At 43.4% G+C, this 17,220-nt stretch overlaps 1 protein-coding gene and 1 long non-coding RNA gene across 2 annotated transcripts in view; one reads left to right on the top strand and one right to left on the bottom strand.

The window, feature by feature from the left end:
- Positions 1–17,220, bottom strand: part of LOC133665519 (uncharacterized) — a 134,726-nt gene that overhangs the window by 6,612 nt on the left and 110,894 nt on the right. Inside the window, exons 4-5 of the long non-coding RNA XR_009828765.1 lie at positions 8,056–8,125; positions 3,901–3,955 (exon numbers count right to left, since the gene is read on the bottom strand). This is a non-coding gene — a long non-coding RNA (uncharacterized LOC133665519). The remainder of the gene's footprint in view (positions 1–3,900; positions 3,956–8,055; positions 8,126–17,220) is intronic.
- Positions 1–17,220, top strand: part of znf536 (zinc finger protein 536) — a 295,445-nt gene that overhangs the window by 185,974 nt on the left and 92,251 nt on the right. The window lies entirely within an intron of this gene.

Here is a 17,220-nt window from a genome sequence, read left to right as displayed (position 1 = left end):
TTTTTGAATACTTATTTATTATAGAGGAGCTCAGATTGGCTCTGCTGTAAACAGACTAGGGTTGTCCCGATAGGCAAAATTCCACTAAAGTGCATTTCTCCCTTAAATGTGGACTAAAACTTCCTAAAAGTAGGTCTAACAGGCGCACCGTGTCTGTGAGGATGGAAGCGTACTTGAGAAGGTCTACGGCGCCTCCAACATGGCCGAGGCCCGCTATTTTAAATGCTTTACTCGCGGCAAATGTAATTGTGGTCTGGCAAAGGGTCTCGTAAACGGCTTAACCTGATTACAACTTTACTCGGAGTTTGACCGCCGTCCGCGTGGAAGGCGAACCCTTTCCGTTCCCACACTCGCGTCCTCACCCCTCCGCCTCCTGGTTGCCGGGGCGAGGGAGGAGGAGGAGGAGGGGTGATTAAGCCGTCTGGAGGCCGTGCGATGTGATCCACCGCCTGGCCTGACATCAGCACAAAGCGCCGTCGTTACAGCCCGCCGTTCCCGGCGCCAATTAATCCCGTTTCCTGCTGTCGAGTACCTGTTGCTAGCTGTCCTCGCCGCCATATTTGTCCACTCGCTGAAAGACCCGTCGCCCGTTTTTTTCATTCCTCCCCCCAACCCCACCCCCCTGTCCTGTCCGCGAGATGACAGCGGCCCACATGGCGTTCCCAGGAAAGACCAGTCGAGTCCCGATCGAGTTACAGCGGAGAGGACGGCAAGGTTCCACGACAATTCTTCTATTCTATTCATATTCTACCACTTCATCATCCATCTCTCCATCTTCTTCCACTTCTTCATCCATCCCTCCATCTTCTACCACTTCATCATCCATCTCTCCATCTCACCACCTCATCATCCATCTATCCATCTTTTACCACTTCTTCATCCATCTCTACATCTTCTACCACTTCATCATCCATCTCTCCATCTTCTTCCACTTCTTCATCCATCTCTCCATCTTCTACCACTTCTTCATCCATCTCTCCATCTTCTACCACTTCATCATCCATCTCTCCATCTTCTTCCACTTCTTCATCCATCTCTCCATATTTTACCACTTCATCATCCATCTCTACATCTTCTACCACTTCATCATCCATTTCTCCATATTCTACCACTTCATCATTCATCTATTCATCTTCTACCACGTCTTCATCCATCATTTATCTATTCATCTCCTACCACTTCATCATCCATCTCTCCATCTCCTACCACTTCATCATCCATCTATTCATCTTCTACCACTCATCATCCATCTCTCCATCTTCTACCACTTCATCCTCAACTTTTTTTTACCACTTCACCGTCTATCTCTCCATCTTCTACCACTTATTCATCCATTTCTCCATCTTCTACCACTCCATCATCCATTTATTAATTTTCTACCCCCCTAATCTGTCTATCATCTACAATTGTATCATATATCTCTCCATCTACTACCACTTCATCATCCATCTATTCATCTTCTACCACTTCTTCATCCATCTCTCCATCTTCTACCACGTCATCATCCATCTATCCATCTTCTACCACTAAATCGTCCATCTCTCCATCTTCTACCGCATTGTCATCCATCTATCACCTCCTACCACTCCATCATCCATCTATTCATCTTCTACCACTTCTTCATCCATCTCTCCATCTTCTACCACTTCATCATCCATTTATCCATCTTCTACCACTTCATCATCTGTCTATAATCTATCTCTGCATCTTCTACCACTTCATCATCCATCTATTCACCTTCTACCACTTCTTCATCCATCTCTCCGTCTTATGCCACGTCATCATACATCTATCCATCTTCTACCATTTTACCATCTATCCATCTTCTACCACTTCTTCATCCATCTCTCCATCTTCTACCACTTCATCATCTGTCTATCATCTATCTCTCCATCTTCTACCACTTCATCATCCATCTATTGGTCTTCTACCACTTCTTCATCCATCTCTCCATCTTTTACCACGTCATCATCCATCTATCCATCTTCTACCATTTTACCATCTATCCATCTTCTACCACTAAATCATCCATCTCTCTATCTTCTACCCCATTATCATCCATCTATCACCTTCTACCACTCCATCATCCATCTGTTCATCTTCTACCACTTCTGCATCCATCTCTCCATCTTCTACCACTTCATCATCCATGTATCCATCGTCTACCACTTCATCATCCATCTATTCATCTTCTACCACTTCTTCATCCACCTCTCCATCTTCTACCACATCATCATCCATCTATCCATCTTCTAGCCCATTATCATCCATCTATCACCTTCTACCACTCCATCATCCATCTTCTACCACTTCTTCATCCGTCTCTCCATCTTCTACCATTTCATCATCCATGTATCCATCTTCTACCACGTCATCCTTCATCTGTTCCTCTTCTACCACTTCACCATCTGTCTATCATCTACCATTTCATCATCTGTCTCTCCATCTTCTACCATTTCATAATCCAACTCTACGTCTTCTACCACTTCACCATTCTTTTATCCATTTTCTACTATTTTGTCATCTATCTTTCATCTATTTGATCACCATCTTTTACCACTTCATCATCCATGTTCTACCATTTTATCATCTATCCCTCCATGTTCTACCACTTCATCACCCATCCCTCCATCTTCTACTACTCCACCACTTATCACTCCTCCCAGCAACTCGTTATCGCTTCATCCCTCCGCGCCATCATCTTCCATGGCCCCGCCTCTCTGTGGAGTACCTGTTGCTAGCTGTCCTCGCCGCCATATTCGCCCACTCGCTGAAAGACCCGTCGCCCGTTTTTTTCTTTGTTTCCCCCCCCCCCCGTCCTGTCCGCGAGATGACAGCGGGCCACATGGCGTTCCCAGGAAAGACCAGTCGAGTCCCGATCGAGTTACAGCGGAGAGGACGGCAAAGTTCCGCGACAATTCTCCTATTCATTATTTCACAGAGCGTGGGAGCTTCCGGGGGAACCGGAGATCTTTCATGTGGCGGCGCCGCGCTCCTGCCATAATGCGCACCACGCGCCGCGGGAAGAAATAGGTTATAAATTGGCCTTCCAACCCGATATTCCTGACGTGATCTCTGCCTCCCGTCTCGTTAGTTTGCTGTTTGTTTCTTTTCTTCCCGACTCCTGGAAGACTTTGTTCACTTTGAGTCGCTCCTCTTAAGAATGCAGCGTTCCCGTCCCCAGGCGCACCCCGGAGATGTGAGGAGGGACGCCTCGGAGGAGTTGTACTCATAAAACCGCTCGGGCTCGGAGGCGGCGCCGGCGTCAGGCATAATAACTACACTTACGCCGCTCCGCGCCACACGTAATGAGACAACGCCGCCGCCACTTCAAGGAAAGAAAAAAAAAAAGCGCAGGTGTATAAAAAAACTACAGAGCACTTGGAGTCGGGAACCGGGTGGGGGGGGGGGGTGGGGTGGGGGGGTGTCGCGAAGAAGGAAGAAACTATGTCAACTTTTATTTCCTGTGTTATTCCACATCAATGGCGGCGGCGTGCGGCGGCGCCAATACAAACAGAAAAACAAGCGCAGGTACACACGCGCCTTTGAAGCGCCGCGTGGCAATTAAGGACAAATAAGTTGCCGCCACGCTTCCCGATCCCGACCACTCGCTAAATCATCACGTTTGATTCCCGCAAATAAATAAGTCAAAATAAACAAAGTTGGCGCTGCGAGGGAAGGAGCGGGGGTGGGGGGGGGGGTTATTTCCGTGAGTAAACCAGGAGGGAATAAAGTAAGAATAGCGAGCACACAAAGGATATTAGCGCCTACAAAATGCATAAACGTCATTGTGCCTCAAATCCCAGCGTTGGGATTTTTTTTGTTTTAAAGAAGCGCTTTGTTTCGTCAGAAGCTGGCTTTTAATTACGCCGCTTTTTAATCGGGGATTAACGAGGTTACCTGGCCTGCGTCCGCCAGCGGGAAGGACACACGTTGGCGTTTGGAAGCAGCTCATCTGCACAAATGACATCATGTGATTAAAAACAATGGCTTTTTTTTTAAGCAAGCAATCCACTTTAATCTGATTATTACTGGATTATTTCATTCTGTCTGGGCTCTGACCTTTGTGCTGCACAACACTTGCTGCTGAGGAAATGTTGGACATATTTACTTAGATTAAGCTGCTTTTTTTTTTAGCAACCAATCACTTTCATCTGAACAGGAAGTCACTAATTTCAGTCTGTCTGCGCGCTGACACACAGTATTTATACTTTGTCATATACACTATTTATACTTTGTGATATACACTATTTATACTTTCTAATACACAGTATTTATACTTTGTAATATACAGTATTTACACTTTGTGATACACAGTATTGACACTTTGTCATATACAGTATTTATACTTTGTGATATACAGTATTTATACTTTCCAATACACAGTATTTACACTTTGTGATATACACTATACTTTTTAATACACAGTATTTACACTTTGTAATATACAGTATTTACACTTTGTAATACACAGTATTTACACTTTGTGATATACAGTATTTACACTTTGTAGTATACAGTATTTATACTTTGTGGTATACAGTATTTACACGTTGTAATACACAGTATTTACACTTTGTGATATACAGTATTTACACTTTGTGGTATACAGTATTTATACTTTGTAGTATACAGTATTTATACTTTGTGGTATACAGTATTTACACGTTGTAATACACAGTATTTACACGTTGTAATACACAGTATTTACACGTTGTGGTATACAGTATTTACACTTTGTGGTATACAGTATTTACACTTTGTAATACACAGTATTTACACTTTGTGATATACAGTATTTACACTTTGTGGTATACAGTATTTACACTTTGTGGTATACAGTATTTACACGTTGTGGTATACAGTATTTACACGTTGTGGTATACAATATTTACATGTTGTAATACACAGTATTTACACTTTGTACTGTGAAAATGTTTGACATGTTAGGAAATATCAATGTGCCTTTTTAATGTTTTTTTAAGCAAACAATTGACTTTAATTTGATTTATTATTTTGGTTATTTCATTTTTTGTGCTCTGCAACACAAAGCACACACAGCCCATGTCATCCTCCTTCTTCTACCACTTCATCTTCTATCATCTACCACTTCATCATCCATCTTTTACGACTACATCCTCCTCCTACCACTTCATCCTCCTCCCTCCATTCTTTACCATTTAATCATCTGTCCTTCCATCATCTACCACTTCATCATTCATCCCTCCATATTCTTCCACTAGAGCATCCTCCTCTCTGCATCTTCTACCACTTGTATCTATCTATCTTCTACCATTCCATTATCAATCTCTTCATCTTCTACCACTTCATCCTCCTCTCTCTATCTTCTACCACTTCATCTTCCACTATTACATCTTCTACTCTTTCATAATCCATCTCTCCATTTGCTACCACTTCATTCTCCATCTTCTACCACTCCTAATCCATCGCTTCGTCTTCTACCACTTCATCCTCCTCTCCATGTTCTATCTCTCCATCTTCTACCATTTCCTAATCCAACTCTCCATCTTCTAATGCTTCATCTTCCATCTCTCCATATTCCACCATTTCATCTACCACTCCATCCTTTTCTCTCCATCTTCCACCACTTCACATTCTATCTTTCCAAATTCTACCATTTCACATTCTATCTCTCCATCTTCTAATGCTTCATCTTCCATCTCTCCATATTCTACCATTTCATCTACCACTCCACCCTTTTCTCTCCATCTTCTACCACTTCACATTCTATCTTTCCAAATTCTACCATTTCACATTCTATCTCTCCATCTTCTACCACTTCACCTTCTATCTCTCCATGTTCTACCACTTCATCTTACATCTTCTACCACTTCACCTTCTATCTCTCCATCTGTTGCCACTTCAACTTTTATCTCTCCATCTGTTACCACTTCACCTTCTATCTCTCCATCTTCTACCACTTCATCCTCCATCTCTCAATCTTCTACCACTTCATCCTCCATCTTCTACCACTTCATCCTTCATCCTCTACCACTTCATCCTCCATCGCTACATCTTCTACCACTTCACCTTCTATTTCTCCATCTTCTACCACTTCATCCTCCATCTTCTACCACTTCATCCTCCATCTTCTACCACTTCATCCTTCATCCTCTACCACTTCATCCTCCATCGCTACATATTCTACCACTTCACCTTCTATTTCTCCATCTTCTACCACTTCATCCTCCATCTTCTACCACTTCACCTTCTATCTCTCCATGTTTTACCACTTCATCCTCCATGTTCTACCACTTCACCTTCTATCTCTCCATCTGTTACCACTTCACCTTCTACCTCTCCATCTTCTACCACTTCATCCTCCATCTCTCAATCTTCCACCACTTCATCTTCCATCTTCTACCACTTCATCCTCCATCTTCTACCACTTCATCCTCTACCACTTCATCCTTCATCCTCTACCACTTCATCCTCCATCTCTTCATCTTTTACCACTTCACCTTCTATTTCTCCATCTTCTACCACTTCATCCTCCATCGCTACATCTTCTACCACTTCACCTTCTACCTCTCCATCTTCTACCACTTCATCCTCCATCTCTCAATCTTCTACCACTTCATCCTCCATCTTCTACCACTTCATCCTTCATCCTCTACCACTTCACCTTGTATCTCTCCATCTGTTAGCACTTCACCTTCTACCTCTCCATCTTCTACCACTTCATCCTCCATCTCTCCATCTTCTACCACTTCATCAACCATCTTCTACCACTTAATCCTTCATCTTCTACCACTTAATCCTTCATCTTCTACCACTTCATCCTCCATCTTCTACCACTTCATCCTCCATATTCTACCACTTCATCCTCCATCTTCTACCACTTCATCCTTCATCTTCTACCACTTCATCCTCCATCTCTCATCTTCTACCATTTCATCCATCATCTGTTACCCCTTCACCTTCTATCTATCCATCTTCAACCATTTCATCCTCCATCATCTACCATTTCATCCTTCATCTTCTACCACTTCATCCTCCATCTCTCCATCTTTTACCACTTCACCTTCTATCTTTCCATCTTCTACCACGTCATCCTCCATTTCTTACCATTTCACCTTCTATCTCTCCATCTTCTACCACTTCACCATCTATTTCTCCATCTTCTACCACTTCATCCTCCATCTTCTACCACTTCACCTTCTATCTCTCCATCTGTTAGCACTTCACCTTCTATCTCTCCATCTTCTACCACTTCATCCTCCATCTCTCCATCTTCTACCACTTCATCCTCAATCTTCTACCACTTCATCCTCCATCTTCTACCACTTCATCCTTCATCTTCTACCACTTCATCCTCCATCTCTCATCTTCTACCACTTCATCCATCATCTGTTACCCCTTCACCTTCTATCTATCCATCTTCTACCATTTCATCCTTCATCTTCTACCACTTCATCCTCCATCTCTCCATCTTTTACCACTTCACCTTCTATCTTTCCATCTTCTACCACGTCATCCTCCATTTCTTACCATTTCACCTTCTATCTCTCCATCTTCTACCACTTCACCATCTATTTCTCCATCTTCTATCACTTTATCCTCCATCTTTTACCACTTCACCTTCTATCTCTCCATCTGTTAGCACTTCACCTTCTATCTCTCCATCTTCTACCACTCCATCCTCCATCTCTCCATCTTCTACCACTTCATCCTCAATCTTCTACCACTTCATCCTCCATCTTCTACCACTTCATCCTTCATCTTCTACCACTTCATCCTCCATCTCTCATCTTCTACCACTTCATCCATCACCTGTTACCCATTCACCTTCTATCTATCCATCTTCAACCATTTCATCCTTCATCTTCTACCACTTCATCCTCCATCTCTCCATCTTCTACCACTTCACCTTCTATCTTTCCATCTTCTACCACGTCATCCTCCATTTCTTACCATTTCACCTTCTATCTCTCCATCTTCTACCACTTCACCATCTATTTCTCCATCTTCTACCACTTCATCCTCCATCTTCTACAACTTCACCTTCTATCTCTCCATCTTCTACCAATTCACCTTCTTTCTCTCCTCCATCTTCTACCACTCCATCCTCCATCTTCTACCACGTCATGATGAGTTCCCTGGCCTGGAAAGGACACACAGTTCATCTTCAGAAATGACATCATGTGACAACAACAACGTCTTGTTTTGACTTTAATTGTATGAATAATTGTGTTATTTCCTCCGTGCACAAACGGAGGCTTTGTGGCGCGAGGATGTTTCACATGTTGGGAAATATGAAAGTGCTCTTTAAGGCGCACAAAAGCGTGAGGATTGAGGGTCATTACGCGGGGGATGAGTTTCCCGGCTGGGAAGGCGCAGAGTGGCGTGTTCACAGTAACATGAATCTTCAAAGAGACGCTTCACTTATGAAAGGTACAGGCCAGCTTTGTCCCGCCGGCGCCGGAAGGACCCGGTCTGACGGTCTGCCGGTGCTGAGAGACGCACATTCAAATATTCACCACTCTCGCACGCCCATATGGGGCCGTCACCAGGCGGGGTCGCAGGCGCTGGCGAAGAGACGTGATTTAGGCGCCTCGTAAAGCCAAAGCGCCGCGTTTACTCGCCGGGTTGTACAAATTGTTTACGTGAAGTTTCTTTACGAGGATGGTAGAGCGCAGGAAGGGGCGGGGGGGATTAAACCTGGGGGATTAGCGACATACTTGAAGTTGGATGTGAAAGCTCATCCTCGCTCAAACGCTGCCATCAACCGCTCTTCACTCACAAGTCACGTCCAGTCTCTCGCCCACTGACAAACGCCATCGCCGCTAAACACACAACAATGACACAATCACTCCTCTAAAAACATGGAGATACACGACGCCATCACTTTTCATCAGCCATCTCTGTCCTCTATCTCTCCATCTTCTACCACTTCATCATCCATCTATCATATTCTACCACTTTATCATCCATCCATCATATTCTACCACTTTATCATCCATCCTTCCATCTTCTACCACTTCATCATCCATCTATCATATTCTACCACTTCATCATCCATCCATCATATTCTACCACTTCATCATCCATCCTTCCATCTTCTACCACTTCATCATCCATCCTTCCATCTTCTACCACTTCATCATCCATCTATCATATTATATCACTTCATCATCCATCGTTCCATCTTCTACCAGTTTACCTTCTATCCATATTTTATCACTTAATCATCTATCTCTACATCTTCAACCATTTTACCATCTAGTCATCTTCTACCATTTTATCATCCATCTCTCCATCTTCTACCACTTCCTCATCCATCTTCTACCACTTCATCATCCATCTATCCATCTTCTACCACTTCATCATCTGTCTATCCATCTACCATTGTATCATCTATCTCTCCATCTTCAACCATTTCATAATCCAACTCTTCATCTTCCATCCCTCCATCTTCTACCATTTTATCATCTATCCCTCAGTCTTCTACCACTTCATCATTCATCTATCCATGTTCTACCATTGTGTCATCTATCTTTCATCTATTTTATCACCATCTTTTACCACTTCATCATCCATGTTCTACCATTTTATGATATATCCCTCCATCTTCTACCACTCAATATATCCCTCCATCTTCTACCACTTCATCCATCCCTCCATCTTCTACCACTTCCTAATCCATCTATCCATCTTCTACCACTTCATCATCCATCTATCCATCTTCTACCACTTCATCATCTGTCTATCCATCTACCATTGTATCATCTATCTCTCCATCTTCAACCATTTCATAATCAAACTCTCCATCTTCCATCTATCCATCTTCTACCATTTTATCATCTATCCCTCAGTCTTCTACCACTTCATCATTCATCTATCCATGTTCTACCATTGTGTCATCTATCTTTCATCTATTTTATCACCATCTTTTACCACTTCATCATCCATGTTCTACCATTTTATGATATATCCCTCCATCTTCTACCACTCAATATATCCCTCCATCTTCTACCACTTCATCTATCCCTCCATCTTCTACCACTTCCTCATCCATCTATCCATCTTCTACCACTTCATCATCCATCTATCCATCTTCTACCACTTCATCATCTGTCTATCCATCTACCATTGTATCATCTATCTCTCTAACTTTCAACCATTTCATAATCCAACTCTCCATCTTCCATCCATCCATCTTCTACCATTTTATCATCTATCCCTCCGTCTTCTACCACTTCATCATTCATCTATCCATGTTCTACCATTGTGTCATCTATCTTTCATCTATTTTATCACCATCTTTTACCACTTCATCATCCATGTTCTACCATTTTATGATATATCCCTCCATCTTCTACCACTTCATCCATCCCCCCATCTTCTACCACTTCATCATCCATCTATCCATCTTCTACCACTTCATCATCTGTCTATCCATCTACCATTGTATCATCTATCTCTCCATCTTCAACCATTTCATAATCCAACTCTCCATCTTCCATCTATCCCTCCGTCTTCTACCACTTCATCTATCGTTTTTCTACCATTGTGTCATCTATCTTTCATCTATTTTATCACCATCTTTTACCACTTCATCATCTATGTTCTACCATTTTATGATCTATCCCTCCATTTTCTACCACTCAATCTAACCCTCCATCTTCTACCACTTCATCTATCTCTCCATCTTCTACCACTGAATCTATCCCTCCATCTTCTACCATTTTATCATCTATCCCTCCGTCTTCTACCACTTCATCATTCATCTATCCACTTTCTACCATTGTGTCATCTATCTTATCACCATCTTTTACCACTTCATCATCCATGTTCTACCATTTTATGATCTATCCCTCCATTTCCTACCACTCAATCTATCCCTCCATCTTCTACCACTGAATCTATCCCTCCATCTTCTACCATTTTATCATCTATCCCTCCGTCTTCTACCACTTCATCATTCATCTATCCACTTTCTACCATTGTGTCATCTATTTTATCACCATCTTCTACCACTTCATCATTCTTCTATCCACTTTCTACCATTGTGTCATCTATTTTATCACCATCTTTTACCACTTCATCATCCATGTTCTACCATTTTATGATCAATCCCTTCATCTTCTACCCCTTTATCTATCCCTCCATCCTCTACCACTCAATATATCCCTCCATCTTCTACCACTTCATCTATCCCTCCATCTTCTACCACTTCATCACCCATCTCTCTGTCTTATAAAATTTTATCATCCATCCCTCCATCTTCTACCACTTCATAACCCATTTCTCCACCTTCTACCATTTTATCACCCATCCCTCCATCTTCTACCACTCCGCCACTTATGACTCCTCCCAGCGACTCGTTATCGCTTCATCCCTCCGCGCCATCATCTTCCATGGCTCCGTCTCCACTCTAAGGCACTACGTCTTCTTCCGTCACCTCGTCCTCCACCCCTCTACCATTCATCACCCCTTCCATTCTCAATCAGCACACATCCCCGCCGCTCGGCTTTCTATCACTCCGTCCCTCCTCGTTGCATCACCCGTCTGTCCGTCACTTTGTCATCTGTCACTCCACATTTCCGTCGCCATCTCTCCGCGTCTTCTCCACATCCGTCAGTCGGTGGCTTTCTCCTCCCTCCACTACATCCCTCCATCCCTTCATCCTAGCCCTCACGTTCCGACGTTCTACAAGACATGTTCCGCGTTTGGTCTTCTTCAAGGCGGTGCCAGAGCAGGAACGTAAATGTTGCGTTTATTGGTGAAAACAACTCCAACTCCAACGTCCCCCCCTCGCCCCTCCCGCAGTAAAAGATGCTAAGAGGCGGTGTTTGTTACAAGGTCAACACGGAGCGACACATGACAAACGATCTCAAGATGGCCGCATCATCTGTCCACCAATTGTTGGCCGCATCCATTTTTTTTCCCCCTCCCTCCCTTTTTCAGTCTTTATTCACTTCCAGCTCTGTAATGTCACCTTTCTGCAGGGGGCGGGGGTCTGTTGACAACGAAGTGTGCGTGTGAGTGTGTGTGTGTGTGTGTGTGTGTGTGTGTGTGTGTGTGTGTGTGTGTGTGTGTGTGTGTGTGTGTGTGTGTGTGTGTGTGAGAGAGAGAGAACAAATGAACAAGAAGCAAATCTTGTGCAGAAATCCGCGGATGCTGTTTCTGTATCAGGCAGCAAACTTGGCAGGAGATGCATATTCAGTATTATGGACAAGCTGCTCATCAGATGGGAGCCGGGTTTATTTCTGTACACCCCCCCCCCCCCCCCCCCCAGCCCCGCCTCCTCCCATCTTCCCCACTCCCCCTCCTTCTTGTTTGCTTCCTGTCCAAGATCTCGTCTGGTGTTCCCGAAACCGGTACAGCGAGGAACGCGGCGTCCTGATTGGGAGAATTCGAGAGGATTTGCCAAGAGTTGATTGTGCTTTTGGAGAATGGTGGAGAATAGTCATTCAGATATTATTAGTGAATACACAAGTAGGGACTGTGCAAAATTCAACATGGGAACCGATACTAGGAAATCAGAGCGGCACCAGTTTTCGGTACTTTTGTGTGTGTTAATAAATATGAAATGTTTTTAACCCTTGTGTAATGTTCATATTGTTGTTACTCAGCCGGCCTTTAATGCCTCACAATCAAACACTTTTATGTTAAAATACTGAACAGATGTTTACCTTATCCCAATAAACATCTGTTCAGTATTTTAACATAAAAGTGTTTGATTGTGAGGCATTAAAAGCCACAAAATGCAACGGGGTCCATCAGACCCACAAAAGCTGGCTGAGTAACAACAATATGAACGTTGCACGGAAAATTACTGCATCCCACAGGGATTCTTCTTTTGTGTTTCTGCACCTGCGGTTCCCACACAAGGTTGAAACATTGTTTGTCAACACGGTCTGCTCTCATTTTCTCGCACATTTGACCCTCTGATGTTCTGTGTACCTACACTCTGTCCTCCTCCTGTCTAGGCCTGCTGTGTGTGTGTGTGTGTGTGTGTGTGTGTGTGTGTGTGTGTGTGTGTGTGTGTGTGTGTGTGTGTGTGTGTGTGTGTGTGTGTGTGTGTGTGTGTGTGTGTGTGTGTGTGTGGTACACAGAACATCAATTTCCACACTTCTGTTAGCCCCGGGTCCAGTGGACCCGGACATCTTATATGTAATAAAAATGTGGTGTGTGGTCATTAAATATGTACCGTATTTTTCGGACTATAAGTCGCTCCGGAGTATACGTCGCACCGGCCCAAAATGCACAATAAAGAAGAAAAAAAACATATATACGTCGCACTGGAGTATAAGTCGCATTTTTTGGGGGAAATTTATTTGATAAAATCCAACACCAAGAATAGACATTTGAAAGGCAATTTCAAATAAATAAAGAATAGTGAACAACAGGCTGAATAAGTGTACGTTATATGAGGCATAAATAACCAACTGAGAACGTGCCTGGTATGTTAACGTAACATATTATGGTAAGAGTCATTCAAATAACTATAACATATAGAACATGCTATACGTTTACCAAACAATCTGTCACTCTCGATCGCTAAATAACATGAAATCTTCCTTCCACGCAACCCTGGGACTGTACCGTGGCGCCGTTTAATTATTATTTTTTTACCAATGATTGTCACACACACACTGTGGCAAAATTATTCTCTGCATTTGACCCATCACCCTTGATCACCCCCTGGGAGGTGAGGGGAGCAGTGAGCAGCAGCGGTGGCCGCGCCCGGGAATTAGAGATGCGGTCCAGTTTTTGAATGTATTTTTTTCTTCCGATATTCCGATATTGTCCAACTCTTAATTATCGATTCTGATATCAACCGATACCGATATATACAGTCGTGGAATTAACACATTATTATGCCTAATGTTGTTGTGATGCCCCCGCTGGATGCATTAAACAATGTAACAAGGTTTTCCAAAATAAATCAACTCAAGTTATGGAAAAAAAGTGCCAACATGGCACTGCCATATTTATTATTGAAGTCACAAAGTGCATTATTTTTTTTAACATGCGTCAAAACAGCAGCTTGGAATTTGGGACATGCTCTCCCTGAGAGAGCATGAGGAGGTTGAGGTGGGCGGGGTTTGGGGGGGGGGGGGGGGGGTTGAGGTGTGGGGGGAAAGCGGGGGGTGTATATTGTAGCGTCCCGGAAGAGTTAGTGCTGCAAGGGGTTCTGGGTATTTGTTCTGTTGTGTTTATGTTGTGTTACGGTGCGGATGTTCTCCCGAAATGTGTTTGTCATTCTTGTTTGGTGTGGGTTCACAGTGTGGCGCATATTTGTAACAGTGTTAAAGTTGTTTATACGGTCACCCTCAGTGTGACCTGTATGGCTGTTAATAAAGTACGCATGCATTCACTTGTGAGTGTGAAAAGCCGTATATATTATGTGACTGGCCCGGCACGCAAAGGCAGTGCCTTTAAGGTTTATTGGCGCTCTGTACTTCTCCAGAGCGGCGTTTAAAAAAGTCATACATTTTACTTTTTGAAACCGATACCGATGATTTTGAAACAGATACCGATAATTTCCGATATTACATTTTAAAGCATTTATCGACCGATAATATCGGCAGTCCGATATTATCAGACATCTCTACCGGGAATCATTTTTGGTGATTTAACCCCCAATTCCAATTTGGCGGGATGGGGTTAAAAAACGAACCGGCAGGAGGCCAAGGGGAAGACCCAGGACACGTTGGGAAGACTATGTCTCCCGGCTGGCCTGGGAACGCCTCGGGATCCCCCAGGAGGAGCTGGACGAAGTGGCTGGGGAGAGGGAAGTCTGGGCTTCTCTGCTTAGGCTGCTGCCCCCGCGACCCGACCTCGGATAAGCGGAATAAAATGGATGGATGGATGGATGGGGTTAAACAAAGTAGCGGATATGTTACCCATCCCTATGCACTAGTAGTAATGTGTTATTAATGATCTGTGGTGGTCCTGTGCTAGTAGCACCTTACCCACCACCGCCCCCCCTATGCTCGTCCCAGTAAAGTCGCCGGCGTCCAAACGACGTCGGCCGAGGAACGCCGTCGGGGTTTGACAACCGCCGCGACAGGAGGTCTTTTTCCTGCCGCCGCTAACGAGGTCATGTCACGTTCAACATCATCAGTCAATCACCCAGCCCTCCCCACCCCAACTCCCCCGCTGCCACACACACAAACAGACACAAGCACCCGCCTCCCCCATGCAGAGTCAGCCATCTTTATTAGTGAGACAGGAGGTGAAGCGTTTGTTGCAAAGCGCCGCCAGCTCACCTGGAGACTCGCGGCAACAAGACTCGCTCGCAGGCTGCTAAATGAACACAACAACACACTTTCTTTTTGGAAGGGGGGGCAAGGGGGGGGGGTGTTTGCATCATTATCTGCTTTACTACAAAGTTTGCAGGATAAGAAGAAGGTGCAGGGAAGTCAAACTTTTCTACTCCTCATGCACAACGACAGCATTTACTGACATTGACTTTGTCATCACGGTTTGGCCCAAATCTGATTTTACCGTACGGAACGTTCTCTTCGCTACAGACACGTCCCTCCTTAAAGGCCCCGGTACACATTAGGCCACGTGCAGGGACATTGCAAAAAGTCAGTGTTCAAAAACAAGACAAAAAAATACAAAAATGAGGGGTATTTTATTTGAACTAAGCAAAATAATCTGCCAAGAGAACAAGAAAATTTGGCTGGTCAAGACTTTCCAAAACAAGTCAAATTAGCTAACCTCAATGAACCCCAAAAATACCTTAAAATAAGTACATTCTCACTAATAAAAAGTGCACTTTTCTTGGTAGAAAAAAAAAGAGACCTTTTTGCTCAATATGTTGGAAAATATTCTTAAATTAAGGTAATGCTAGTGCCATTATTTTGACATAATGATATGCGCTCGGCATCATGATTATTTTTTTCATGCTTGAAGTAAGAAATTATTACTTTAAAAAAGTACTTTTATACTTGTGAGTGTTGATGACGCAGCTTTGCAACACTTGAAATTCTAGTTTCAAGCATGTTTTACTCAATATAGGTCAGAAAATATCAGCAACAAGCTGTAATATCTTACTGAGATCATTTAGGACCAAAACCCTTAAAACAAGTAAAACACTCTAACATAAAATCTGCTTAGTCAGACAGAAAATAAGCAAATATCACCCTTATTTGAGATATTTAATCTTACTTAGATTTCAGTTTTTGCAGTGTAGTGTGCCCTCGCGCCCACTCACACCTTAGCCAAGTCTTTAGCGCGTGATGATGCCGAGGAGAAGCCTGAACTCGAAAAGCCCTCTCATTCTGCTTGGGTCCCTTTTGAGCATACTTGCCAACCCTCCCGGTTTTACCGGGAGACTCCCGGAATTCAGCGCCTCTCCCGATAACCTCCCGGAAGAAATTTTCTCCCGATAAACTCCTGGAATTCAGCCGGAGCTGAAGGCCACGCCCCCTCCAGCTCAATGCGGACCTGAGTGGAGACAGCGGCGACAGTCTGTTTTCACGTCCGCTTTCCCACAATATAAACAGCGCGCCTGCCCAATGACGTCATAACTGTAGAATGATCGAGGGCGAGTTCTTGGTTTCTTATGTGGGTTTATTGTTAGGCAGTTTCATTAACATCCTCCCAGCGCGGTAACAACACACAACAACAGCAGTCACGTTTTCGTCTACCGTAAAGCAGTTTGTCTGCCGTAAACAGCAATGTTGTGACAATCTTAAACAGGACAATACTGCCATCTAATGGATAGCCTCCGGAACACTGAAATTCAAGTATTTCTTTTATTTATATGTATAATAAAAATAAAAAATAAAATATATATATATATATATATATATATATATATATATATATATATATATATATATATATATATATATATATAGCTAGAATTCACTGAAAGTCAAGTATTTCATACACATATATATATATGACATATTTATGAAATACTCGAGTTGGTGAATTCTAGCTGTAAATATACTCCTTCCCTCTTAACCACGCCCCCCGCCTCACCCCCCACCTCCCAGAATCGGAGGTCTCAAGGTTGGCAAGTATGCTTTTGAGTCTCCTTGCCTGAACCCGGTGAAATACTTCAATAGATAAGACCAAAATGGTGTGCCGCCATTGTTCAGTAGATTTGAGGAATGGCGCTATGTTGCAAGCTGGTACTAATAATTGGATCTTTCAATTACTATAAAAAAAAACCCAACTGTACTCATTAAACCCATAGGGCAGTGTTTTTCAACCACTGTGCGAGTGTGA

This window comes from Entelurus aequoreus, linkage group LG02 (assembly GCF_033978785.1).
Source record: "Entelurus aequoreus isolate RoL-2023_Sb linkage group LG02, RoL_Eaeq_v1.1, whole genome shotgun sequence".
NCBI classification, from domain to species: Eukaryota; Metazoa; Chordata; class Actinopteri; order Syngnathiformes; family Syngnathidae; genus Entelurus; species Entelurus aequoreus.
The sequence above is the reverse complement of the archived record's forward strand: the minus strand, read 5'-3'. Positions and strand labels throughout refer to the sequence as shown.